The 26,506-nt window shown below is 48.8% G+C and overlaps 1 protein-coding gene across 4 annotated transcripts in view; it reads left to right on the top strand.

Moving 5' to 3' along the window:
• Positions 1 to 6,545: 6,545 nt before the first annotated feature.
• The window catches only part of DAG1 (dystroglycan 1), a 72,331-nt gene continuing 52,370 nt past the window's right edge, over positions 6,546 to 26,506 (top strand). The window contains exon 1 of one of the 4 annotated variants that reach the window (XM_023231511.1): positions 6,546 to 6,682. The gene's annotated coding sequence lies outside the window, so the exon portion shown is untranslated. Of the gene's footprint in view, positions 6,848 to 7,271; positions 7,290 to 26,506 lie in introns of those variants that run through there. The other 3 variants (XM_023231510.2, XM_023231517.1, XM_023231514.1) reach the window with 3 other exon arrangements.

Raw genomic sequence — 26,506 nt, 5'->3', positions numbered from 1 at the left:
AGCACTTTGGGAGGCTGAGGCGGGTGGATCACCTGAGGTCAGGAGTTTGAGACCAGCCTGACCAACATGGTGAAACCCCATCCCAACTAAAAATACAAAAATTAGCTGGGCGTGGTGGCAGGTGCCTGTAATCCTAGCTACTCTGGGGGCCGAGGCAGGAGAATCGCTTGAACCCGGGAGGCGGAGGTTGCAATGAGCCAAGATAGCACCATTATAAACCAGCCTGGGGGACAAGAGCGAGACTTTGTCTCAAAAAAAAAAAAAAAAAAAGAATAGGCCAGGCGTGGTGGCTCACGCCTGCAATCCCAGCATTTTGGGAGGCTGAGGCGGGTGGATCACCCAAGGTTGAGAGTTCACAACAACAGCAAAACTCCATAAATAAAGAAAAGTGTCTTTTATTTATTCAACCAACACTCCCTCTTGCTATGGGGTTCCTGCCCCACAGGACTCTTATGTTTCTAGAGGGACAGGTGTGGAAGCTGTGGCCCAGTTGACTGGAGGAATGCTCTTTGCCAGTCATATGTGGAGGGGTTTGGTGGAAGTGCTGGAGTGGAGGGCCCTGCAAGGGGAGAAACTGGCTTCTGGGAAGACTGGTGGTAACCCACAAACACGCCTACTGGAAGTTTCTCTCGGATGAACTTATCAGTCCTTTCTTTCTGCCAGAGCTGCCAAACAATCTGCCTTCTGTTAAATCCAGACAAAAGGGACTCCTCCCTTGCCCTGATTTGGCTGGCCCTGCTAGCTAGCCCTCTGCCTCAGGCAGGCCTGTGGGCCTGGCTTTTGGGTCAGGAGCCTCCACCCTTGACCAGCACCAGCCCCTGCCCCTTTCTGTCAGGCCTGGAGAGGAATCAGCAGCAAAGGCCTCCCTCCCCTGGGAAAAATTTGAGGATGAGCACTGGTCCTTGACTCTCAGCTTCTCAGAAACATGCCAGGGTAAAAAGCCCTGGAATCCTAGGACCATAGGAAAGTTTGGTCCACGTAATGTCCCTTGGATTTGTTCTAACTCGAATCGAGGTCTTAGTTTAAGTCACATGAGCCCCAAGCAAATACTAGGACATTTGCCTTGGGCCTTGCACAGGGTATGGACCCTTGGAGATAACTGTTGACCCGGAAGTTAAGCAGGTAGCAACTTGCTTCCTTCCTTCCCAAACCAAAATTGAGCCTCTGCTATATGCCACTTGCTGTTAAGTGGTGGTTGCTATGTGGGGCCAAGCAAATTGGTCTCTGGCATCAAGGGCTCATACTTCAGGGGAGGAGACAAATCTTAATCAGATAATATTCCTGAATCCTCAGGCTGAGGGTCTATGTGGAGGAAATACTGTGGGCTGAAGGCCCAAGAGAGTTGGGAACTGACAGGCAGGCCCGAAGATCCTCATTCTTTGCCTCCTGATCAGTCCTCCCCAGTCCATACCACATGGGTCCTTTGAGTAGCCACTCCTGGGAGTAAACCAGACCTCATTTTTTTTTTTCTTTCTGCCTTTTTTTTTTTGAGATGGATTCTCACTCTGTCACCTAGACTGGAGTGAAGTGGCATGATCTCGGCTCACTACAACGTCTGCCTCCTGGGTTCAAGTGATTCTCCTGCCTCAGCCTCCTGAGTAGCTGGGATTACAGGTGTGCACCACCATGCCTGGCTAATTTTTGTATTTTTAGTAGAGACAGGATTTCACCATATTGCTCAGGCTGGTCTGGAACTCCTGACCTCATGATCCACCCACCTCGGCTTCCCAAAGTGTTGGGATTACAGGCGTGAACCACCATGCCCAACCTTTTTTTTTTTTTTGTGCAGTGGCATGATTGCAGCTCACTGCAACCTCCACCTCCCAGGCTCAAGTGATCCACCTCAGCCTCCTGAGTATCTGGGACCACAGGTGGGTGCCATCATGCCTCGCTAAGTTTTTACTTTTTTGTAGAGATGGGGGTCTTGCCAACATGTTGCCCAGTCTGGTCTCAAACTTCTCCCATCCAAGTACTAACCAGGCCTGACCCTGCTTAGCTTCTGAGATCAGACGAGCTTGGGTATATTCAGGGTAGTATGGCCATGGACAGCTCTTGAACTTCTGAGCTCAAATGATGGTATGGCCATGGACAGCTCTTGAACTTCTGAGCTCAAACGATCCACCTGCCTTGGTCTCCCAAAGTGCTGGGATTACAGGTATGAGCCACTGAGCCTGGCCCAGACCTCACTTTTGGTTCTGCCCTCCAACTGATTGTGAGCACCAAGCCTGGCCTGGAGTGGCCGAGGCTCTGTTGGGGTTTGGAAGATGAGTTACTGAGGACCTTGTGCTGAGCTCTAGAGTGGGCTGTGCAGTTCCCACTGAGGGTAAAGGCTTTGACTCTTAGAACTAAAGGGAGTAACGAGGCCTTAACTTTACAGCCCCAAGCCAGTCTAGGGGACCATGAAGACAGCTATTTCTGTGTCAGCTTTGGTATGGACTCCAGTAGGGGCGGGTTGGGTTCTGGTGGGGGGTGGTTAGGCCCCCTAAGTGGCTTGTTCAGGTCTGGTCAGCCAAGCCTCCTGACTTTTTTTTTTGGTGACAGAGTTTCCCTCTTGTTGCCCAGGCTGGAGTGCAGTGGTATGACCTCGGCTCACTGCAACCTCTGCCTCCCTGGTTCAAGCGATTCTTCCGCCTCAGCCTCCCGAGTAGCTGGGATTACAGGCATATAACACAATGCCCGGCTAATTTTGTATTTTTAGTAGAGACGGGGTTTCTCCATGTTGGTCAGGCTGGTCTCGAACTTCCGACCTCAGGTGATCCGCCCTCCTCGTCCTCCCAAAGTGCTGGGATTACAGGCGTGAGCCATTGCGCTCAGCCTAAGCCTCCTGACTTTTAAGGCCTAAAGAAAGAGTGGGTTGGGGGAACCCTTACTCCGAACAAAAAGGAAGAAAGGGCACGGTGGCTCATGCCTGTAGTCCCAGCACTTTGGGAGGCTGAGGCAGGCGGATCACAAGGTCAAAAGATCAAAACCATCCTGGCTCACATGGTGAAGCCCTGTCTCTACTAAAAATACAAAAAAATTGACCGGTGGTGGCTCACGCCTGTAATCCCAGCACTTTGGGAGGCCGAGGTGGGCGGATCACGAGGTCAGGAGATCGAGACCATCCTAGCTAACGTAGTGAAACCCCATGTCTACTAAAAATACAAAAAATTGGCCAGGTGTGGTGGCGGGCTCCTGTAGTCCCAGCTACTCGGGAGGCTGAGGCAGGAGAATGGCGTGAACCTGGGAGGCGGAGCTTGCAGTGAGCCAAGATTGCGCCACTGTACTCCAGCCTGGGCGACAGAACAAGACTCTGTCTCAAAAAAAAGGAAGAAAGACAGCAATGAGGCCCAGAGTTTTGGCTATTCTGGCCTGGGATCTGCCAAGGTTAGAGGGCTGGAGAAGAGGGAGGAGGAAAGCATTTCAGTCAGCCTGGGGCCTCAGCACCTTTAATTGAACCCCAAACCTGGGAAGGCAAGGACTGGAAAGGATTTGGCTATGAGGGCTTTAGGCAAGCTCTGGTTCTTTCTCTCTGTCCATAGTACTAGCAAGGGCCTATCCTATCCTTGAGCGCCAGATAATTAAAGTAGAGTCCCTCTCTCCAGTGGAGCTCTGGGGGTGGTTGGGCATGGGTGCTGGGACCCTGTAGGCCACCATAATCAGTCCTTATATTTCATAGCAAGAGCAACCCCCAAAAAAGGAAGATGGGGAGATGGGGAGCTACTCTGGCATCTGTGAATGGTTAGTGAGGTCTGAAGAGTGATGCTGCTTCTTTGTTTTGTTTTGTTTTTTTTTTGAGACGCATTCTCGCTCTGTCGTTGCCCAGGCTGGAGTGCAGTGGCTTGATCTCGGCTCACTGTAAGCTCTGCCTCCTGGGTTCACGCCATTCTCCTGCCTCAGCCTCCTGAGTAGCTGGGACTACAGGCGCCTGCCACCACTCCCGGCTGATTTTTTTTTTTTGTATTTTTAGTAGAGACGGGGTTTCACCGTGTTAGCCAGGATGGTCTCGATTTTCTGACCTTGTGATCCGCCTGCCTTGGCCTCCCAAAGTGCTGGGATTATAGGCGTGAACCACCGCGCCCGGCCTGTTTCTTTCTTTTTTTTTTGGAGACATTGTCTCAGTCTGTTGCCCATGCTGGAGTGCAGTGGTGTGATCATGGCTCACTGTAGCCTTAACCTTCAAAGCTCAAGCACCTGGCTAATTTTTAAAATTTTTTTTGGAGAGATTGTTTCTCACTATACAGTCTAGACTGGTCTTGAATCATGGGCTCAAGAGATCCACCCACCTTAGCCTCCCAAAGTGCTGGAATTACAGGCCTGAGATATATAACTATGTAGTCAGACACTAAAATATGCAGCAGAACGTATGGCTGCAAAGCAGTGCACGGTGGTGGGGTGGGTGGTACACTCTCTGAGCCAAAGGAGTGAATGAGAGAATAGAATACATTTTGCTTAGAAACCCAAATAAATAATTTTCTGCATGGTTAGCCCCCCACTTTTTTTGGAGACAGGGTCTCCCTCTATTGCAAAGGCTGGAGTGCAGTGGTGTGAACACCCGCTAACTGCAGCCTCAACCTCCTGAGCTCAAGTAATCCTCCCACCTCAGCCTCCCAGGTAGCTGGGAGCACAGATCATGTGTCACCCCACTTGGCTAATTTAATTTTTTTTTTTTTTTTTTTTGAGACGGAGTCTCGCTCTGCTGCCCAGGCTGGAGTGCAGTGGCCGGATCTCAGCTCACCGCAAGCTCCGACTTCTGGGTTCACGCCATTCTCCTGCCTCAGCCTCTGAGTAGCTGGGACTACAGGTGCCCGCCACGTCGCCCGGCTAGTTTTTTGTATTTTTAGTAGAGACAGGGTTTCGCCATGTTAGCCAGGATGGTCTCGATCTCCTGACCTCGTGATCCGCCCGTCTCGGCCTCCCAAAGTGCTGGGATTACAGGCTTGAGCCACCGCGCCTGGCCGGCTAATTTGATTTTTAATTTTTATTTTTTGAGACAGAGGCTTGCTCTGTTGCCCAGGTGAAGTTCAGTGGCAAGATCTCGGCTCACTGCAATGTCTGCCTCCCGGTTTAAGTGATTCTCCTGTCTCAGCCTCCTGAGTAGCTGGGACTACAGGCGTCTGCCACCATGCCTGGCTAATTTTTGTAGTTTTAGTAGAGACAGGGACAGGGTTTCACCTTGTTGGTCAGGCTGGTTTCAAACTCCTGACCTCAGGTGATCCACCCGCCTTGGCCTTCCAAAGTGCTGGCATTACAGGTGTGAGCCACCGCGGCTGGTCAAATTCCTTTTTCTTTTTGTATTTTTTGTAGAGGCGGGGTTTCGCCACGTTGCCCAGGCTGGTCTTGAACTCCTGAGCATAAGCTCTCCAATCACCTGCCTCGGCCTCCCATAGTGCTGGGACTACAGGCGGGAGCACAGCACCTAGCCCCTTCCTTTTCTTGTCTCTGTGAATGAAGTTTGGAGCCTAGACACTGAAGTATAGAGAATTGCAAAAAGGTATGTTTTTGGGAGATGGGGCATTCCTTTCTTCTCTCTGTAACTTTCTTCTTCCAGACACTCCTGAGGAGGGAGCGAAAGCAAGGGAGCCCCAGAGCTCTCTGGGATCCCGAGAGGAACCCATGGCTGGTGGCAGCCAGTTCTGCGTTCAGTATGTGCTTGCTGTCAAGAGTGCAGGCCTGGAATTCCAGGCTGGCCACAGGCCAAGGAGGTAATGGACCCATCCTGCCCATGGTGTGGGGATGAGAAGAAGCAGAGCCCACCACAGGTCTCATTCCCAGACCCATCCGGTAACTGTCAGGCTCAGTAACTGTAAAGTCTGGGGTTTTGGGGGCGGGGGGCTGCAGGTAAGTCCTGGGGAGAGCCAAAGCTACTTTAGGACCCTCCCCTTGAATGTTCCAGGCAGCAACCCCCGTCTCTTATTTCTTCCCCCACCCAAAGAATGCCGGCCACTAGGAGTGAGTGACCAGCGCCTGCGGGTTAGAGCTATTTTGGGCAGGAGAGCAGGCGTCGGATTCCAGCGTTCCAGGCAGGGGGAAGGGACGAGGGTTAGGCCTGAGGCGCTTTCCGACTCCCCAGCCTGCTGTGGGCGAGGCTTTAGGAGGTGAGCTAGCTTCCCGCTCCTCCCGTCCCTGGCCTCAGTCTCCCATCCGTGTAAGGGCCGGGCAGCAAGGCTTTCATCTTTTGCAATTGAGAGAACTGAGGGAACGCTTCCTGATTGTTCTCCTGGCTTAGAAATATCCCTTGATTTGCATTCGAAGGAAATTAGGAGGGCTGAACGCAGCCGACGGGTGGCCAGTTATTTGGCCAGTTCGCAGTCCTAACTAACCCTTGACTAGTCTTAGACGACCAAAGGCCTGAAGATGGGCGGGGCGCCCCCTCCCCCATACTCCTGGTCTTGAAGGTTCCGGACCACCCGGACTGGCCGCCGGGGTGTGTCCTGGGACGGGCTTGCCGGGCCGTGGGGGCGAGGCTTCCATGATGGGGCGTGACTTTTAGGGTGGGGGCGTGGTTATCCAATGAGCAGAGAGGTGAGGGCCGGGGCGGGGCTTGCGCGCGGGTGCGGCACGCTGCGGCGCGGCCGACGCAGGCAGAAGCGGGCGGTGCGCGGAGCTGGCCGCTGGATTGGCTGCAACACTCGCGTGTCAGGCGGTTGCTAGGCTCCAGCCGCGCGCCCCGCCCTCGCGCTCAGCGCCCTCTCACCGCCCGGTACGTGCTCGCGCGGAGGCTGCGGCGCGGCGCTCTCGCTCCTTAGGCTTGGAGGCGGCGGCGGCAGAGGCGGCAGCTTCGCGCTGAGTCCCCGGGGAGCGGCGGTGGCGGCGTCCTGGGGCCGGGAGGAGCGAACACCTGCCGCGGTCCTCCCGCCGGAGCTGGGTGAGTGCACCGCCCGCCCCAAGCCGCTGCGCTTGACTGCTCGGGCCCCCATCCCTGCTGCTGGCTGAGCCTTCCGCGGAACACCTGCTGCTGCTCGCTGTTCGGCCCGGGGCGGGGACACGGCCGCGGACGTCCTTGTGGGTGAGGAGGCGGAGCCGCCCCTTTGCTCTAGGTCCCGCAGGCAAAGGCTCGGAGCGTTCGGCTGCGAGGCCCGGGCCGCGCGCCGCGGCGATGGGCCAGGCCTTAGCTCGGCCCGCGCTCCCGGGAACGCGGAGCCTGCGCTTTGGCCGTGGTCGTGAGCCGCCTGCGGGCCGCCTCCCGGGCTTCCAGTAGGGGTTGTGGCCCAGTTGGGCCGGATTCCGACTGTGGGCGTCGAGCCCCGCCAGAGGCAGGGAAGGGCGCCGCTGCCGCCACTGCTCGGTCAGAGCTGCTCAGAGCCTTGGTGGGTTCCCTCATCCTTACTTGAGCTCCTTTGGAAGCCTACTTTCTTACTACCTTTTCATTTTGTATTTGGCAGACCAGGTTCACCTGCGAGTGTATTTGGATAGTGTCTCCATAGCAAATGTCATCTCGGCTTGGAATCTTTTTGCCATAAATTCCAAGTTAATTTCCTACAGACTCAACTGGTAACTTAAAATGCATCTTTTAATCTCTATAACTTGTAAAGTTCTTATTTTTGTAAATCGAGTTACTTCAGAATTAGTTGTAATGGTGACGATGAAGTTTTGACTGGTTGGGGCAAGAGCCTGGGACAGCACCTTCGTAGCGCAGAGTTCTAACTTAAGATTCCATCCTGCTGCTTCCCTAAATAAGCGAGTAGAAGTGACTCCTGGCATAGAAGCCAGACTTCGTGAAGGGAGGGTGGTGTTTATAGGACATAATTCCAGATAAAGAGTTGGATGTGCTTTCAGGTGTTTTGGAAAGTCTGGTCTAGATCGAGTATTGTAATTTTACCAGGTTCTATGCTTGGTGTTCAGAGACATTTTGGAATGTTCCTGTTCTAAAATAGAATTTCACCTTACTACATTTTGGAGGCATAAAAATCCGTAGTTTGAGTATGGAGAAGTTTAATTGAACTTCTGTGCGTTTTTTTTTTTTTTTTTTTTGGCTGTGAACTAAGAACTGTGTGCTTCAAAGAGGCTGAGGAGCTGTATTTTGGAGAAATCAGTTTCAGTAGGGAGGTCGATCCATCATGTAAAGATCCTATGGGATATAAAAACTTGTGTTGATATGTGCCTTTGGTAAAAGAAGCACAGTGCAAATCGTCACTGTTCTTAAAAATTGATTTGGCAAAAGCATTTATTCATTTTAACAAATATTTTGATTCACTACCTGCCAAATTCTGTGGTAGATCCTAGGGACCCATGTAAAAGAGTCTGCTTCTGCCGTTAAGAAATTCAGTTTAGGGGGCAGTGGGGACCGGGGAACCCATGATTAATAGTGTCTGCCCACTAAGCGTGCTCGCATAGTAGCCTGAGTGGAGAGGGAATTCCTGAGCTGTGGCTTTCAGGGCCAGCAGGAATTAGTGGGGGACATCAAGGCCTGGACACAGGGAACCACATGTACATGAGCACCTAAAATAGTGCTTGGGAGTCCTCCAGCTTGGCAGGTGGGAGCTCTGGGCCTGCCTTGTTTACAGGAGTTCCAACTTTGTATGCGGGGTGCAGGAGTCTGGGGAGCCTTTTAATTAGTAGAATGGTGTGACCCAGACCTGTGTTTAGAAAGATATTGCTGGTGGAGTGTCAGGGAGAGGGAGGGGGCCAGGACCTCTGGCAGTTAAGTCAGCCATCAGAGGAGAGATGGGGAGGGAGAAGGGGCCATCAGAAAAGAGAGACTGAAAAGATAGTACAGAGGGAATGTCCTGCCGTGATGAGGGAGGAGGTACTTTCTGGAATGCCTGGGCCAGAAGACCAAGCATAACCAAGGATTTAAATTCCTTCTTGACTACCTGGTGTAGTGGCCCACAGAGTTGCTTGTGTCTGGTTACTGTTGAGGATGGTGGGATTTGGAGGGACCACTTAGACTGCAGTCGATTCATGGGAAAGGAGGCCTGGCATTTGATCATTAAAAACTTTATCGCTGGGTGCAGTGGCTCACGCCTGTAATCCCAGCACTCTGGCAGGCCGAGGTGGGCGGATCACAAGGTCAGGAGACTATCCTGGCTGACACAGTGAAACCCTGTCTCTACTAAAAATACAAAAAATTAGCTGGGTGTGATGGTGGGCACCAGTAGTCCCAGCTACTCAGGAGGCTGAGGCTGAGAGTGGCGTGAACCCAGGAGGTGGAACTTGCAGCGAGCTGAGATTGCGCCGCTGCACTCCGGCCTGGGTGACAGAGCGAGACTCCTTGTCTCAAAAAAAAAAAAAAAAAAAAAAAACAAAACTTTATCTCCAGGCCGGGCGTGGTGGCTCATGCCTGTAATCCCAGCACTTTGGGAGTCCAAGGCAGGTGAATTACCTGAGGTAAGGCGTTCAGGACCAGCCTGGCCAACATGGTGAAACCCCATCTCTACTAAAAAATATAAAAATTAGCCAGGCATGGTGGCGGACTCCTGTAATCGCAGCTACTTGGGAGGCTGAGACAGGAGAATCGCTTGAACCCGGCAGGCGGAGGTTGCAGTGAGCCGAAAGCCTGAGTGACAAGAGCGAAACTTGGTCTCAAGAAATAAAAATTTAAAAAAAACCCAACTTTATCTCCTACTTGAACCTGGGGTATTGCATTTCCTCTTGGGCATAGCAGGCATCTTAACCCATGAGAGTCAATGTGTGTTCATCCTTGTGGAGGCAAATGAGAGCGTACTTGATTTCTTTTTTTTTTTTTTTTTTTTTTTTTTTTTTTTTTGAGGCGGAGTCTTGCTCTGTCGCCCGGACTGGAGTGCAGTGGCCGGATCTCAGCTCACCGCAAGCTCCGCCTCCCGGGTTTACGCCATTCTCCTGCCTCAGCCTCCCGAGTAGCTGAGACTACAGGCGCCCGCCACCTCGCCCAGCTAGTTTTTGTATTTTTAGTAGAGACGGGGTTTCACCGTGTTAGCCAGGATGGTCTCGATCTCCTGACCTCATGATCCGCCCGTCTCGGCCTCCCAAAGTGCTGGGATTACAGGCTTGAGCCACCGCACCCGGCCTGAGCGTACTTGATTTCTTTCTCTCTTTCTTTTTTTCTTTTTTGATACGGAGTCTTGCTCTGTAGCCCAGGCTAGAGTACAGTGGTGTGATCTCGGCTCACTGCAACCTCTGCCCCCTGGGTTCAAGTGATTCTCCTGTCTCAGCCTCCCAAGTAGCTGGGATTACAGGCATATACCACCATGCCTGACTAATTTTTGTATTTTTAGTAGAGAGGGGGTTTCGCCATGTTGGTCAGGCTGGTTTCAAACTCTTGACCTCAGGTGATCCACTCTCCTCGGCCTCCCAAAATGCTAGGATTACAGGCATGAGCCACTGCTCCCCGCCCTAATTTTTGTATTTTTTGTAGAGATGGGGTTGAACTTCTGAGCTCAAGTGATCTACTTTCCTCAGCCTCCGAAAGTGCTGTGATTACAAGCGTGAGCCACCATGCCGGGCCTTTTTATTTATTTATTTATTTAATTTGTTTTTTTTTTTCGAGATGGAGAGTCTCGCTCTGTCGCCCAGGCTGGATGGAGTGCAGTGGCGCCATCTCAGCTCACTGTAAGCTCCGCCTCCTGGGTTCACGCCATTTTCCTGCCTCAACCTCCCAAGTAGCTGGGACTACAGGCGCCTGCCACAACGCCTGACTAATTTTTTTGTATTTTTAGTAGAGACGGGGTTTCACCGTGTTAACCAGGATGGTCTCAATCTCCTGACCTTGTGATCTGCCCGCCTCGGCCTCCCAAAGTGCCAGTGTTAAAGGCGTGAGCCACCGCGTCTGGCGTTTCTTTTTTTTTTTTTAAAAAAAAAGATGGAGTTTCGCTCTTGTTGCCCAGATTGGCGTGCAATGGTGTGATATTGGTTCACCGCAACCTCCGCCTCCCAGGTTCAAGCGATTCTCCTGCCTCAGCCTCCCGAGTAGCTGGGATTACAGACATGCATCACCATGCCTGGCTAATTTTGTATTTTTAGTAGAGACAGGGTTTCTTTCTCTATGTTGGTCAAGCTGGTCTCAAACTCCCAACCTCAGGTGATCTGCCTACCTCGGCCTTCCAAAGTGCTGGGATTACCGGCGTGAGCCACCTTGCCCAGCCAGCTACTTTTTTTTTTTTTTTTTTTTTTGTGAGATGGAGTCTCGCTCTTTCGCCCAGGCTGGAGTACAGTGGCGCGATCTTGGCTCACTGCAACCTCCACCTCCCGGGTTCAAGCGATTCTCCTGCTTCAGCCTCCCAAGTAGCTAGGATTACAGACATGTGCCACCACGCCCAGCTAATTTTTGTATTTTTAGTAGAGATGGGGTTTTACCATGTTGGTCAGGCTGGTCTTGAACTCCTGATTTTGTGATCTGCCTGCCTCGGCCTCCCAAAGTGTTGGGATTACAGGCGTGAGCCACCGCACCCACCCAGCAATTTCTATATGTAGGAATTTAGAGTAGCTTACAAAATTACACCAGCCAGAAGGCTTAATTTAGCCTTAATGAATAGGGTTCTCTATTTTCCAATTTTTTAGGTTTGATAGCTAAGCATTTTCTTTTTTTTCTCCCTTTTTTTTTTTTTGAGACAGAGTCTCGCTCAGTCACCCAGGCTGGAGTGCAGTGGTGCAGTCTCGGCTCACTGCAAGCTCTGCCTGCCGGCTTCATACTATTCTCCTGCTTCAGGCTCCTGAGTAGCTTGGGACTACAGGCGCCCACCACCATGCCTGGCTAATTTTTATTTTGTGTGTGTGTATATTTAGTAGAGATGGGGTTTCACCGTGTTAGGATGGTCTTGATCTCCTGACCTCATGATCTGCCCACCTCGGCCTCCCAAAGTGCTGGGATTACAGGTGTGAGCCACCACGCCTAGCCATAGCTGAGCATTTTCTTAGTTTTACGCAGGATCTAAGGTAGAAAGGTGGATGAGATGCGTTAGTAGAAGATCATAAATCGAGGGTGTCAAAGTTGGTGAAGCTGGTCTGTGTTCTGTGTTGGAGTGATTAAATCTGAACAAACTTTAGCAGTATGTTGACTTAATTTATATTTATGTTTTAAAAGCAGGATTCTACTGGGAACAATCAGCTGCATATTTTAAAAATTACTTTTATAACCAAATGTCTTTATCTTGCTTGTCATGAGATACATTTAATGGTGTTGAGGTTTTGGGCCGGGTGCAGTGGCTCACACCTGTAATCCCAGCACTTTGGGAGGCGGAGCCAGTTGGATCACCTGAGCTCGGGAGTTCGAGACCAACCTGTCCGACATGGTGAAACCCCTTCTCTACTAAAAAATACAAAAATTAGCTGGGCGTGGTGGCGCGCACCTGTAATCCCAGCTACTTGGTAGGCTGAGGCAGGAAAATTGCCTGAACCCAGCAGGTGGAGGTTGCAGTGAGCCAAGTTTGAGGTTTTGTAGTGTTGAGGTTTTGCTTCTCAGTTATACCTTTTTGAGCTAATCGTTTAAAAAAAAACCACTGTCTAAAATACACTGAAATTAATTTTATTATTTATAATTTTTGGTTCTGGATTGACTGTACAGAAAATGTTTCATTTTCTTACTGTGACCTTTGACAAAGAAGGGTGACTAATTGGTGGTGTGGGCAGGAGACTCAGTGACATTCCCCACTTCCTCTGGAGTTGGTCGGTGTGGTATAATTCTATTTCAGTTGTGGGCATTCACCAATATTGTTTCCTCCTTTTCCTGCAGGGCCTCTGCTCTCCAGGAAGATAAGGCTTTTAAAGCAGCCTAGCACTAGAAGGTGAGGTAAGGTACTTGAAAAGAGACATTTCTGCAAAAGAAAGTTGAGGGATAATCACATACTGGCCAAAATGATAACCACAGAATTATATTTATTTATATTTATTTATTTTTTTGAGACAGAGTCTCGCTCTGTTGCCCAGGCTGGAGTGCAGTGGCGTGATCTTGTCTCACTGCATCCTCTGCCTCCTGGGTTCAAGCAATTCTCCTGCCTCAGCCTCCCAAGTAGCTGGGATTATAGGCATGCGCCATCACACCCAGCTAATTTTGTATTTTTAGTAGAGATGGGGTTTCTCCATGTTGGTCAGGCTGGTTTTGAACTCCCGACCTCAGGTGATCCGCCCGCCTTGGCCTCCCAAAGTGCTGGGATTACAGGCGTGAGACACTGTGCCCAGCTTATTTGTTTTTGAGACAGGATCTCCGTCAGCCATGCTGGAGTGCAGTGGCATGATTACAGCTCACTGCAGACCTCGACTTCCTAGGCTCAAGCTATCCTCCCACCTTGGCCTCTCAAGTAGCTGGGACTATAGGGGCATGTCACCATGCCCGGCTAATTTTTTTAACTTTTTGTGGAGATGGGATCTCACTATATTGTCCAGGCTGATCTCAAACCCCTGGGCTCAAACGATCCTCCCACCTCAGCCTCTCAAAGTGCTGGGATTAATAGATATGAGCGACCGCACCGGACTTAGAATTTTAAAACATTAATAGCGGTGGAAAAGCTCTATTGGATAATACATATATTTAAGTAGTGTGGAAGATAAAAGTGGAAAGAGGCCGTGTGTGGTGGCTCATGCCTGTAATCCCAGCACTTTGGGAGGCAGATGTGCACGGATCAACTGAGGTCAGGAGTTTTAGACCAGCTTGGCCAACATGGTGAAACCCTGTCTCTACTAAAAATACAAAAATTAGCTGGGCGTGGTGACAGGTACCTGTAATCCCAGCTACTTGGGAGGCTGAGAAAGGAGAGCCTCTTGAACATGGGAGGTGGAGGTTGCAGTGAGCCGAGATCCCACCATCCCACTACAGCCTGGGCAACAAGAGTGAAACACCATCTCAAAAAAAAAGTGGAAAGAAAAGGGCTGAGCGCAGTGGCTCACACCTGTACTCCCAGCACTTTGGGAGGCCGAGGCGGGTACATCATTTGAGATCAGGAGTTCGAGACCAGCCTGGCCAACATGGTAAAACCCTGTCTCTACTAAAAATACAAAAAGTAGCCAGGCGTGGTAGTGTGCACCTGTAATCCCAGCTACTTGGGAGGCTGAGGCAGGAGAATTGCTTGAATCTTGAATCTGGGAGGCAGAGGTTGCAGTGAGTGGAGATCGTGCTGCTGCACTCCATCCTGGGAGATGGAGTGAGACTCTGTCTCAAAAAAAAAAAAAAAAAGTGGAAAGAAAAAAGAAAAGGAGGCCGATCTCATGCCTATAATCCCAGCACTTTGGGAGGCCAAGGTGGGAGGATTACTTGAAGTCAGGAGTTTGAGACCAACTTGGGCAACAAAGAGAGACCCTGTCTCTACAAAAAATAAAATTAAAATTAGTTGAGTGTGGTGGCACGCGCCTGTAGTCCTAGCTACTTGGGAAGCCGAGGTGGGGGGATCTTTTGAGCCCAAGAGTTTTTATTTTTATTTTTATTATTTTAAAAAATTTTTTGTAGAGACAGGATTTTGCCATGTTGCCCAGGCTGATCCGGAACTGCTGAGTTTAAGCGATTTGCCTACCTCAGCCTCAAACTGCTGGATTACAGATGTGAGCCACTGGGCCTTAGCCTAGGAGTTTGAGGCTGCAGTGAGCTTTCGTCACAGCAAATCATGCCACTGCACTCCAGCATCGGTGACAAAGTGAGACCCTGGCTCAAAAAGAAAAAAAAAAAGAAAAAGGAAAAATCCTTTGTTCCCCTTCCCTTTTTTTTTTTTGAAATGGAATCTCGCACTGTTGCCCAGGCTGGAGTGCAATGGTGTAATCTCAGCTCATTGCAACCTCTGCCTCCTGGGTTCAAGCGATTCTCCTGCATCAGCCTGTTTGAGTAGCTGGGATTACAGGTGCCCGCCACCACGCTGAGTTAAGTTTTTGTGTTTTCAGTAGAGATGGGGTTTCACTATGTTAGCCAGGCTGATCTCCTGACCTTGTGATCCTCCCACCTTGGCCTCCCAAAGTGCTGGGATTACAGGTGTGAGGCACTGCGCCCAGCCCCCATCCCATTTTATTTTTTCTGTAAATAGGGAATACAACACATGGTACAAACTTAATTAAAAGTTCAAAAGGATTATACAAAGGAGGGAAAGAAACCTTCCTTCCATCTATCCCCTTAGCCTGTGGTTCGCCTTTCCAGAGGCATTTGTGATTTCCCTGATTCCTGGGTCTCCTCCAAAGATGGCCGTTGGCAATGTTTTTACCAAGTTTGAGTATAGATTTTTTGTTTTTTTTTTTTTTTGAGACAGAGTCTCTCTCTGTTGCCCATACTGGAGTGCAGTAGATTGATCTCTGCTCACTGCAACCTTCACCTCCTGGATTCAAGTGATTCTCCTATCTCAGCCTTCTGAGTAGCTGGAACTACAAGCGTGTGCCACCACACCCAGCTAATTTTTTTATGTTCAGTAGAGACTGGGTTTCACCATGTTGGCCAGGCTGGCCTCGAACTCCTGAACTCAGGTGATCCCACCCGTCTCGGTCTCCCAAAGTGCTGGGATTACAGGCGTGAGCCCCCGTGCTGGCCTGAATATAACATTTCTTTTTTTTTTTGAGATGGAGTTTTGCTCTTGTTGCCCAGGCTGGAGTGCAATGGTACAATCTCAGCTCACTGCAACCTCTGCCTCCTGGATTCAAGTGATTCTCCTGCCTCAGCCTCCCGAGTAGCTGGGATTACAGGCGTGTGCCACCACACCTGGCTAATTTTGTATTTTTAGTAGAGATGGGGTTTCTCTGTGTTAGTCAGGCTGGTCTCAAACTCCCAACTTCAAGTGATCTGCCCACCTCAGCCTCCCAAAGTGCTGGGATTACAAGCGTGAGCCACCACGCCCAGCCCTGAATATAACATTTTTTTCTTTTTTTTTTTTTTTTGAGATGGAGTCTCGCTCTGTCGCCCAGTCCAGAGTACAGTCGCGTGATCTCGGCTCACTGCAAGCTCCACCTCCCGGGTTCATGCTATTCTCTTGCCTCAGCCTCCTGAGTAGCTAGGTCTACAGGCGCCCGCCACCACGCCCGGCTAATTTTTTGTATTTTTAGTAGAGGTGGGGTTTCACCATGTAAGCCAGGATGGTCTCGATCTCCTGACCTTGTGGTCTGTCCGCCTTGGCCTCCCAAAGTGCTGGGGTTACAGGCGTGAGCCACCGTGCCCAGCGAATATAACATTTCCTTTTTTTTTTTTTTTTTTTGAGACGGAGTCTCGTTCCGTTGCCCCGGCGGATCTCAGCTCACTGCAAGCTCCGCCTCCCGGGTTTACGCCATTCTCCTGCCTCAGCCTCCGAGTAGCTGGGACTACAGGCGCCCGCCACTTCGCCCGGCTAGTTTTTTGTATTTTTTAGTAGAGACGGGGTTTCACCGTGTTAGCCAGGATGGTCTCGATCTCCTGACCTCGTGATCTGCCCGTCTCAGCCTCCCAAAGTGCTGGGATTACAGGTTTGAGCCACCGTGCCCGGCCAACATTTCTAATGGTTAATCTGTCCCTAGTTCTTAGACAGTTTGGTTCTTCTTTTGTTATTTTTTTTTGTTAATATTTGTTTTAGCTATCTCCTACAGGAAGGAGGTTATTTCCTACTTTGGTTGTAATAGATAATGTTGCAATTAACATCTCTGCCTAAAGTTTTTTAAAAGAGGTTTTAGTATCATAAGAAGTGACTTGTGATTTACAATTTTGTAGAAGCACATTTATCAATGTCAAGGCAGATTTGTAATGATTTTTATTTTTAAGTATTGTGCACGTTTTCGTTTTTTTTCTTTTCTTTTTTTTTTTTTGAGACGGAGTCTCGCTCTGTCGCCCAGGCTGGATTGCAGTGGCCGGATCTCAGCTCACTGCAAGCTCCGCCTCCCGGGTTTAGGCCATTCTCCTGCCTCAGCCTCCGGAGTAGCTGGGACTACAGGCGCCCGCCACCTTGCCCGGCTAGTTTTTTGTATTTTTTTAGTAGAGACGGGGTTTCACCATGTTAGCTAGGATGGTCTCGATTTCCTGACCTCGTGATCCGCCTGCCTCGGCCTCCCAAAGTGCTGGGATTACAGGCTTGAGCCACCGCGCCCGGCCTGTACACGTTTTCTATAGCCCTTTTTCTGTGACTTGCATGGATTTACGATATTTATAGTCACATAGAGACCTAGTCTCAGTGTTCCCTGCCCTTGGGGGCGTGAGCAGCCACAGATTCATTCTTGCTGAGGCAGTCACGCCCCTAGGATACCCTAAGTGTAGGAGAGTGTGCCAGTTGTGGGGAGCTCAAGGATGAATGAAGCACTTGGAAGGATATTCAGGGAAACGGTAGCCAGTGCCCAGCTTGGTTCCCTGTTTTGGCATTTAGTCTTCATTTCTGTGGATGTTGTTTTTGTATATTAAGTATGAGAATCTACAAACAAGCACCTCTTACAGAGTTCTTTCTCCTAATCGGTACAGTTTTCTGTATCTGTGGGTTCCACATCTGTGGATTCATCCAATTGTGGATTGAAAATATTTGGGAAAAAAGGATGGCTGCATCCGTGTGAAACATGAATAAACGTTTTTCCTTGTCATCATTTCCTAAATGTTATAACAACTGTTTATAAACATACCATTTACATTAGATGTTCATACATTATTTGCAAATATTACACCATTTTATATAAGGGACTTGAGCATCTGTGGATTTTGGTATCCTGGAACCAATGCCTCATGGATACCGAGGGAAGAGTTTGTAAATGTATTAAAACAGAGTAGTGGAACTGGAATTAAATTCTTTTGATTTTGCAGGTATCTCTGTTTAGCCTCTTCACTGTTCTGGGAACATTTCCCCGCAGGCATCCTAGGGGTTGATGGGAAATTTACTTAAGATTCCCAAGGCTGTGGCAGAAGTGAACCAGTTCTGCCTTGGTTGTCATAAACACCTCTGTTAATTAGCTCAGTTGTTCTCCAGGGGTGGATTGATTCTCTAGCCAGCTTTTGCCAAGAAAAATGATGTAGTCAATAATGGAATTCCAAATAAGATTTCCTTTTTATTTGGCTATTAATCAGAACCTGGGTACCATCCATTTTCTGGGCCCTAATTTTACTATGGAATATTTCCATAAAACATACATCTGATTACTGTAAATGTCCTGTAAACACTCCTGCTTGGGCTGGTGGGTCATCTTTTTTTTTTTTTTTCTTTTGAGACAGAGTTTCAGTCTTGTTGCCCAGGCTGGAGTGCAATAGCGTGATCTCAGCTCACTGTAACCTTCCCCTCCTGGGTTCAAGTGATTTTCCTGCCACGGCCTCCCAAGTAACTGGAACGATACACCATGCACCACCACTCCTGGTTAATTTTTATATTTTTAGTAGAGATGGGATTTCTTCATGTTGGTCAGGCTGGTCTCGAACTCCTGACCTCAGGTGATAGGCCCTCCTTGGCCTTCTAAAGTGCTGGAATTACAGGCGTGAGCCACTGCACCCGGCCTGTAGGTCATCTTTATGTCCAATCTGCCCTGACGTCTGGGGAGGTCAAGGATACTTTGCCTTCTAGGATTTTTTTATATTGGAGACCAGTCTGATGAGTAGCCCTTGAGCAGGGGGTGGATTCTAAGTCTTAGAGAAAATGAGGAAGTTCTACCTCTGATGTGAAGTATGATTGAAGAAATTGTGTTTTCTTTGTTTTTTTAGAGGCAGGGTCTTGCCCTGTTGCCTAGGTTGGAGTGTGGTGGCATAATCATAGCTCACTGCAGTTTTGACCTCCTGGGGTCAAGCAATCCTCCCACTTCAGTCTCCTGAGTAGCTGGGACTACTAGCATGTGCCACTATGCCCAGCTAATTTTTTAATTTTTTTGTAGCGATGAGGTCTTGGCTGTGTTGCCCAGGCTGGATCCTCCTGCCTCCCAAAGTGTTGGAATTATAGGTGTGAGCCACTACGCCCAGCCCAGAAATGTCTTCTTAGACTTTTGAGCAGTGTTGGAATGATTGAATCGCCTGAGTGGAGAAATTTGGTAGGAAGAGACTAGAAGAGAGGCTCTTTATTAAAGACCTAAAAATAGAATTCATTAAAGTCACAAATAGATAACAGTAGGATTCCTGTCTCACTCTCTCCTGCTTTGGGTTTGTGCTACCAGCTGTTGCATCTGCTTACCTAGAAAATAGAATAATATTTTGTCAGAAGGGTCAGCAGTATAGTCCTAAAACATTGTAAGTCTGAGGATGTGCTTTTTACAGTTTTAAAAAAGTAATTTAGAAAGTGACCAGATTCTTTCATGTAGGGAGGAAATCTTAGCAGGAGACGCTGGTTCTTCTGCTCATAGTGCCAGTCCTAACCTGACAGGTCCTGTGGGGTCCCCCGTCTCTTCAGAGCCCTTGAGTCTTTTTCCCTTCTAGTTGGACGTTGCTGACTAGAGAGGGATCTCCTATGTTGGTCATCTGATTACCTGATTTAATCATATGGTACCTCTGTTATTTTGGAGGAGAGGGTCTCCTTTTGATTCTAATAGCTGGAGATGAAAATGGCTCTGTATGCTTTCTTCCTATGGAGGGCTCTGCTGCCCTGAGCTGCATGTGCCCTTTACATCTGTGTGAGGGGGTGGAGGAATGTCGTGGCCTCCCCGCTTCCATCCTGCTATGGGCTTCCAGGGAGAATGGGGCCCATTGTGGGCTGTGCCCAAAGGCACAGTCCTCTGCCTCAGTGTCAGGCTTACTGTGGTCTCTGTGTCCAGTTTGCTGTGGTCACTGGGTGCCAAGGGGCTGGGAACTCAGGAAGCCATTGCTGCTTTTTTTTTTGAGATGGAGTCTTGCTCTTGTCACCCAGCCTGGAGTGCAGTGGCGCAATCTCTGCTCACTGCAACCTCCGCCTCCCAGATTCAGGCAATTCTCCTGCCTCAGCCTCTGGAGTAGCTGGGACTACAGGCACCCACCACCACGCCTGGCTAATTTTTTTTTTTTTTTTTTTGAGAAGAAGTCTTGCGCTGTTGCCCAGGCTGGAGTGCAGTGGCGCGATCTCGGCTCACTGTAAGCTCTGCCTCCCGGGTTCATGCCATTCTTCTGCCTCAGCCTCCCGAGTAAGTGGAATTATAGGCACCCGCCACCACGTCCAGCTAATTTTTAAATTTTTAGTAGCGACAGAGTTTCGCCATGTTGGCCAGGCTGGTCTCGATCTCCTGACCTCAAGTGATCTGCCTGCCTCAGCCTCTCAAAGAGCTGGGATTACAGGCGTGAGCCACCGTACCCAGCCCCACTCTTGATTTTTTTTTTTTTTTTTTTTTTTTTTTTTTTTTTGAGACGGAGTCTTGCTCTGTCGCCCGAGCTGGAGTGCAGTGGCCAGATCTCAGCTCACTGCAAGCTCCGCCTCCCGGGTTTACGCCATTCTCCTGCCTCAGCCTCCGGAGTAGCTGGGACTACAGGCGCCCGCCACCTCGCCCGGCTAGTTTTTTTTGTATTTTTAGTAGAGACGGGGTTTCACCGTGTTAGCCAGGATGGTCTCGATCTCCTGACCTCGTGATCCGCCCGTCTCGGCCTCCCAAAGTGCTGGGATTACAGGCTTGAGCCACCGCGCCCGGCCTCACTCTTGATTTTTAAATGGTTGCCTCAAACTCTGTCCTATGATTTTTCGGTTTAAAAACTTTTTCTGTGTTTGAATGCTATTTTAAAGGAGTTCCTTGTTTCTCCCTGTAGGCATAGCCCAGAAATTGAGAAGTTAGCGCAGCTGGAATTGAGTCTTTTTCATATGTACGTTATCAAGCCGGGTGGGCTGGGGTGAATATGGAAGGCTCTGTGGGCTGTGGTCATGGCCTCACCTGCTGGTCTCAAGCTCTGGGTAGAGGGACTTGCCTTACAGGATAGGTGTGTTCACTGCTAGTGCTACTGCTATGCTGGCAGGTGGCTGAAGTTTTGAGCACTTGGAGGGGCAGAATGTTGATTAATTGTAGGGTGGTCTCAGACTCCATGCCCAGGAACTTGGCAGCTGGTCTTGTCTTTCTTGTGTGCAGACCCTACTCCAGCTTACCCTGAAATTTGGTAGGCAGCCCAAGCCTGTGTCTTTTGTGAGGGTAACTCGGTGCTCACCTGAGAGACAGAGCCACTGCGTGATTGGCTGGCGCTGTGAGAACGGAGTCTTGTTCTGTCGTCCAGGCTGGAGTGCAGTGGTGCGACCTTGGCTCACTGCAACCTTTTGGAGACAAAAGGCCATGGTCGTGTCTGACCTTTATCTTTGTTGTAACGACCCTGAAACCCTGGCCTGAGTCTTTGAGGTGGAAGTTGCCCCAAAAGAAAGTGTCATGTAGTATACTAGAATTTATCAAGCCTTTCCCTAGTACTAGGACACTTAACATGTGCCTGCAGTATTTTTGTTCGTTTTGCTATTATTTCACATTTAACTTCATTTTTGTAAATACTTAAATAATTTTGAAGCCAAATTCAGATTTTTTCATCTTTATGTTCTCTTAGGTTGCTTAGACCTCAGGTGGTAGACCAGGTTTTGTTTTCTTTTTCTTTTTTTGAGACAAAGTCTCACTGTTGTCTCCCAGGCTGGAGTGCAGTGGCATGATCATGGCTTATTCCTGGGCTTAAGCAATCCTCCTGCCTCAGCCTTCTGCAAAGCTGGAACTACAGGCATGTGCCACCATGCCAGCCTATTTTTTTTCTTTCTCTTTTGTAGAGACAGGATCTTGTTATGTTGCCCAGGCTAGTCTCAAACTCCTAGCCTCAAGTGATCCTCTCGCCTCAGCCTTCCAAAGTGGTGGGATTACAGGTGTGAACCACCATGCCCAGTCTATTTTCTTGTTTTGAATTCAAGCTTTCTGAGGGTTGTCCTTTAGGAAGAGAATGTAAGGAATTCCAGAGTCAGGGAGGCATGGGCTGTGTTCTGGGAGAGGCCTAGGGAGGCACTGCTCTGGAACCGCCTGTAGGAGTGGGTGGGTGTCAGACTGCCAGCAGAAGCCAGGGTGATGAGGGGAGGGATGAATGTTCTGCAAGGGAGATTTATAACACTGTATTTTTTTTTCTTTTTTTTGAGACAGAGTCTCACTGTGGAGTGTAGTGGGACGATCTCGGCTCACTGCAACATCCACCTCCTGGGTTCAAGTGATTCTCCTAACTCAGCCTCCCAGGTAGCTGGGATTACAGGTGTGCATCACCATGCCTGGCTAATTTTTATATTTTTAATAGAGACGATTTCACCCTGTTGGCCAGCCTGGTCTCGAACTCCTGACCTCAGGTGATCTGCCCACCTGGGCCTCCCAAAGTGTTGGGTTTATAGGTGTGAGCCACTGTGCTCAGCTGGATATGAATATTCTTGACAGTGTCTTCTGGGTATATACCTAAGAGTGAACTGTTAGATATATAGTATTTGATACACACACACACACACACACACACACACACACACACGTATATATTTTTTTTGGAGATTCAGTCTCACTCTCACCCAGGCTGGAGTGCAGTGGTATGATCTTGGCTCTTGGCTCACTGGATCCTCTGCCTCCCGGGTTCAAGTGATTCTCCTGTCTCAGCTTAACCATTAGCTGGGATTACAGGCACATGCCACCACTCCTGGCTAATTTTTGTATTTTTAGTAATAATGGGGTTTCTCTGTGTTGCTCAGACTGGTCTTGAACTCCTGGATTGCTCAAGCCATCTACCTGCCTTGGCCTCCTAAAGTGCTGGGATTTACAGGTGTGAGCCACCATGCATGGCCTGATGTTTTAATTATTGAGAATTCTGTATTTTTTGTAGAGATGGGGTTCTTCCTCTCTGCCTAGGCACATGACTGTCTATCCCAGATGGCTGCACTGGCCTAGGACAGACGGTTCTACCCCCAGTACACCAAGGCCCTGGAGGGTGCAGCCTATAGAATAGCTGGGCTCCTGCATTCTTCCCAGACCCTGTCTTCAGTAGTAGGACAAGTAACAAACTTAGATTTGGCAATATAAATTTAGAAAAGGTTAATGTTTTCCAGAACAGTGAAACTATAGTATAAAGGTTAGACTTTGGAACCCAAAATTACTCCCTAGCTTCCCTCTCCTGCCCTTCGTGTGCTCAGCAGTTGTATCTGTGTTCTCACTACCCTGAGCCCTGAGTTCTTCTGGGGTTGGCCCAGGAGTTGCCTTGGTCCAGAGAGATACCTGGGAGGAAACGACATGGAAGCAACAACAGTACTACGTATGTGTTATTATTTGGAGTAATTAGCCCCGTACATTTTTTTTTTTTTTTTTGAGATGGAGTCTCAGTCTGTCACCCAGGCTGGAGTGCAGTGGCATAATCTCGGCTCACTGCAACCTCCGCCTCCCGGGTTCATGCAATTCTCCTGCCTCAGCCTCCTGAGTAGCTGGGACTACAGGCGTCTGCCACCATACACGGCTAATTTTTTGTATTTTCAGTAGAGACAAGGTTTCACCATGTTAGCCAGGATGGTCTTGATCTCCTGACCTCTTGATCTGCCCACCTTGGCCTCCCAAAGTGCTGGGATTACAGATGTGACCCACTGCGCCTGGCCAGCCCCATAAATTCTTGATAGCAATTTTCCTGAGGTACTCAAGTTTTACTAGAAAAACATAGCATCATGTTTTGATTCATTAGTTGTCTAGATGCTCATCCTCCTGTATTATACTGGCTATTAAGTACCATTACTCCCAGATTGAATGTATGACATCTGTTGCCCACCATGCCCATTAATCAAATCAATAAAGGCAGGGCAAACTGCTGTCTCGTGTTATTTCAAACTGCCCCACCTCCTTCCTCTTCCGTCTTATGTTATTAATGAGATAGTTTGACAATACTTAAATGTTAGTGAAAGTAAGGGAAAAGTCGTTTGTATCTTTAGGTGAGGGTGTAAATTGAAGGACAGTTTTGCCAAATCTAACAATTCCAATGTACGTATCCTTTGACCCAGCACCACATCTGGGATTGTATCCTTAGATATGTTCTAAGAAGAATGCAAGGATGAGTGTGAGAACACCCTGGAGAGCAAGATATGCAGGATACTTAGACATTTAAATGTACCACACACAATAGGGGTGAATGAGGAGATGGATCTACCCACTGGGGCTAAGGTCTCTCAGTTCTACTAAATTAGAAAAAGGAACAGTTATTTATTTTTGATATGGAGTCTCATTCTGTCGCCCATGCTGGAGTGCAGTGGCACGGTCGTGGCTCACTGAAACCTTTGCTTCCCCAACAAGCGATTCTCCTGCCTCAGCCACCTGAGTAGCTGGGATTACAGGCGTGCACCACCATGACCGTCTAATTTTTTGTATTTTTAATAGAGACAGTGTTTCATCACGTTGGCCAGGCTGGCCTCAAACTCCTGACCTTGTGATCCGCCCGCCAGGTGTGAGCCACTGTGCCCGGCAACAAAAAGGAACAGTTTTGAAGAATTTGGTTTCATTTGAACGTTAAGAATGAAATAAAAAGAGATGTGCCTGTTTATGTGTTTAGAGATACACATTCAATGTGGCATTTGTGGAGACCTACTCAGGAAACTCAGTCTGCTCACCTGAGGACCTGGGAAGGAGACCTGCTTTTCACTTGTGTGCTAGTGTGGTGTTGGAATTTATTTTACCTCCATGTGAATTACTTTTTTTTTTTTGAGACAGAGTTTCACTCTTGTTGCCCAGGCTCGAGTGCAATGCGTGATCTTGGCTAACTGCAACCTCCACCTCCTGGGTTCAAGCGATTCTCCTACCTCAGCCTCCCGAGTAGCTGGGATTACAGGCGCATGCCGCCACATTCCACTAATTTTTGTATTTTTAGTAGAGACAGGGTTTCGTTGGCAGGTGATCCGCCCGCCTCGGCCTCCTGAAGTACTGAGATTACAGGCGTGAGTCACCGCGCCTGGCCTTTTTTTTTTTCTGGGAGACACAGTTTTGCTCTTGTTGCCCCAGGCTGGAGTGCAGTGGCGCGATCTTGGCTCATGGCAACCTCTGCCTCCCAGGTTCAGGCGATTCTCCTACCTCAGCCTCCCGAATAGCTGGGATTACAGGCATGTGCCACCACGCCTGGCTAATTTTGTATTTTCATTTGAGAAGGGGTTTCTCCATGTTGGTTGGGCTGGTCTCGAACTCCCAACCTCAAGTGATCCGCCCACCTCTGCCTCCCATAGTTCTGGGATTACAGATGTGAGTCACTGTGCCTGGCCCGTGAATTACTTTTATTGCATTAAGTTAAAGGGGAGGACTAGACAGCTGATGACATCATCGTGAGATAGTGGGAACCAATAGTAGGGAATCGGATACTGGACAACACCGGATGCAGCCTGCCTACATTTTGCCCTTAGCTCTGGGACCTCTGAACTTGGTAATGGTCTGATTTGGGTTTTTTTTCCTTTAGGAGGGAAGGTTCCTGGGAAGGGAAGATAGAATCTATTTTTAATATTAAGTAAATATAGCTCAATGTAGTAATTTTGGGCCCTAGTGTGACATTTCCTTCCATTATAACCCAAGTCACTTTTAAAACAAAATCCTTTTTTTGTATATTTTGTGTTTGTAATGTTTCTAGAGGAAAATGCTTTTGAAATATCCTCACTTCCCTTCGTAAACTTGGGAGGGCTTGGGACCTGGTGGGGTATATGTTTTGAATCATGCTGTCTGGGGGATTAGTGCCTGAAATCCAGATTCCTACTGGACAAAGCGCTGGGGTTTGAGGTAAGTGGGGTGGGGTGGGGCGAGGGTTATATAGCTATCACAGATAACAGCTTACCTGCTGACTTTGCTTCACAATTGTCAGTACATAGACCTGCTTTGACACGGACATCCTGAGAGGGGACTTGGACCATGACCCGTATTCCTTTCTCTTACTACCGTGGCCAGCTATTTTAGTAACTTCTAAAAATTTTGGGTGCCGTGGCTCACGCCTGTAATCTCAACACTTTGGGAGGCCGAGGCGGGCGGATCACGAGGTCAGGAGATAGAGACAATCCTGGCTAACACGGTGAAACCCCGTCTCTACTAAAAATATTTAAAAAATTAGCCGGACTTGGTGGTGGGCGCTTGTAGTCCCAGCTATTCGGGAGGCTGAGGCAGGAGAATAATGTGAACCTGGGAGGTAGAGCTTGCAGTGAGCCGAGATTGCGCCACTACCCTCCAGCCTGGGTGAAAGAGCGAGACTCCGTCTCAAAAAAAAAATTTTTTAATGTAACTTTAAATTTACAGAAAAATTGCAAGAATAATTCAATAAACTCCCAAATACTGTAGAGTCACCGTTTGTTTATATTTTGCTATGTTTGCTCTGTCATTCTCTTTTCTATCTATATCTTTTTTTTCTGAACCATCTGTGAGTAATTGACAGAGATCATCTCTTTACCCCTACATTTTTTTTTTTTTTGAGATAAAGTCTTGCTCTGTCGCCTAGGCTGGAGTGCGGTGATGAGATTTCGGCTTATTGCCACCTCTGCCTCCCAGGCTTGAGTGATCTTCCTGTCTTAGCCTCCCTCCGGAGTAGCTGAGACTACAGGTGCAGGTTACCATGCTGGCCTAATTTTGTATTTTTTTGTAGAGATGGGATTTGAGACCAGCCTGTTGCCCAGGCTGGTCTCAAACTCCTCAGCTCAAGCTGTCTGCCCGCCTCAGCCTCCCAAAGTGCTGGGATTACAGACGTGAGCCACAACACCTGGCCTACTCCTAAATTCTTTTTTTTTTTTTTTTTGAGATGGACTCTCACTCTGTTGTCCAGGTTGGAGTGCAGTGGCACGATCTTGGCTCA

This window comes from Piliocolobus tephrosceles, chromosome 2, assembly GCF_002776525.5.
Source record: "Piliocolobus tephrosceles isolate RC106 chromosome 2, ASM277652v3, whole genome shotgun sequence".
Lineage (NCBI taxonomy): Eukaryota > Metazoa > Chordata > Mammalia > Primates > Cercopithecidae > Piliocolobus > Piliocolobus tephrosceles.
The sequence above is the reverse complement of the archived record's forward strand: the minus strand, read 5'-3'. Positions and strand labels throughout refer to the sequence as shown.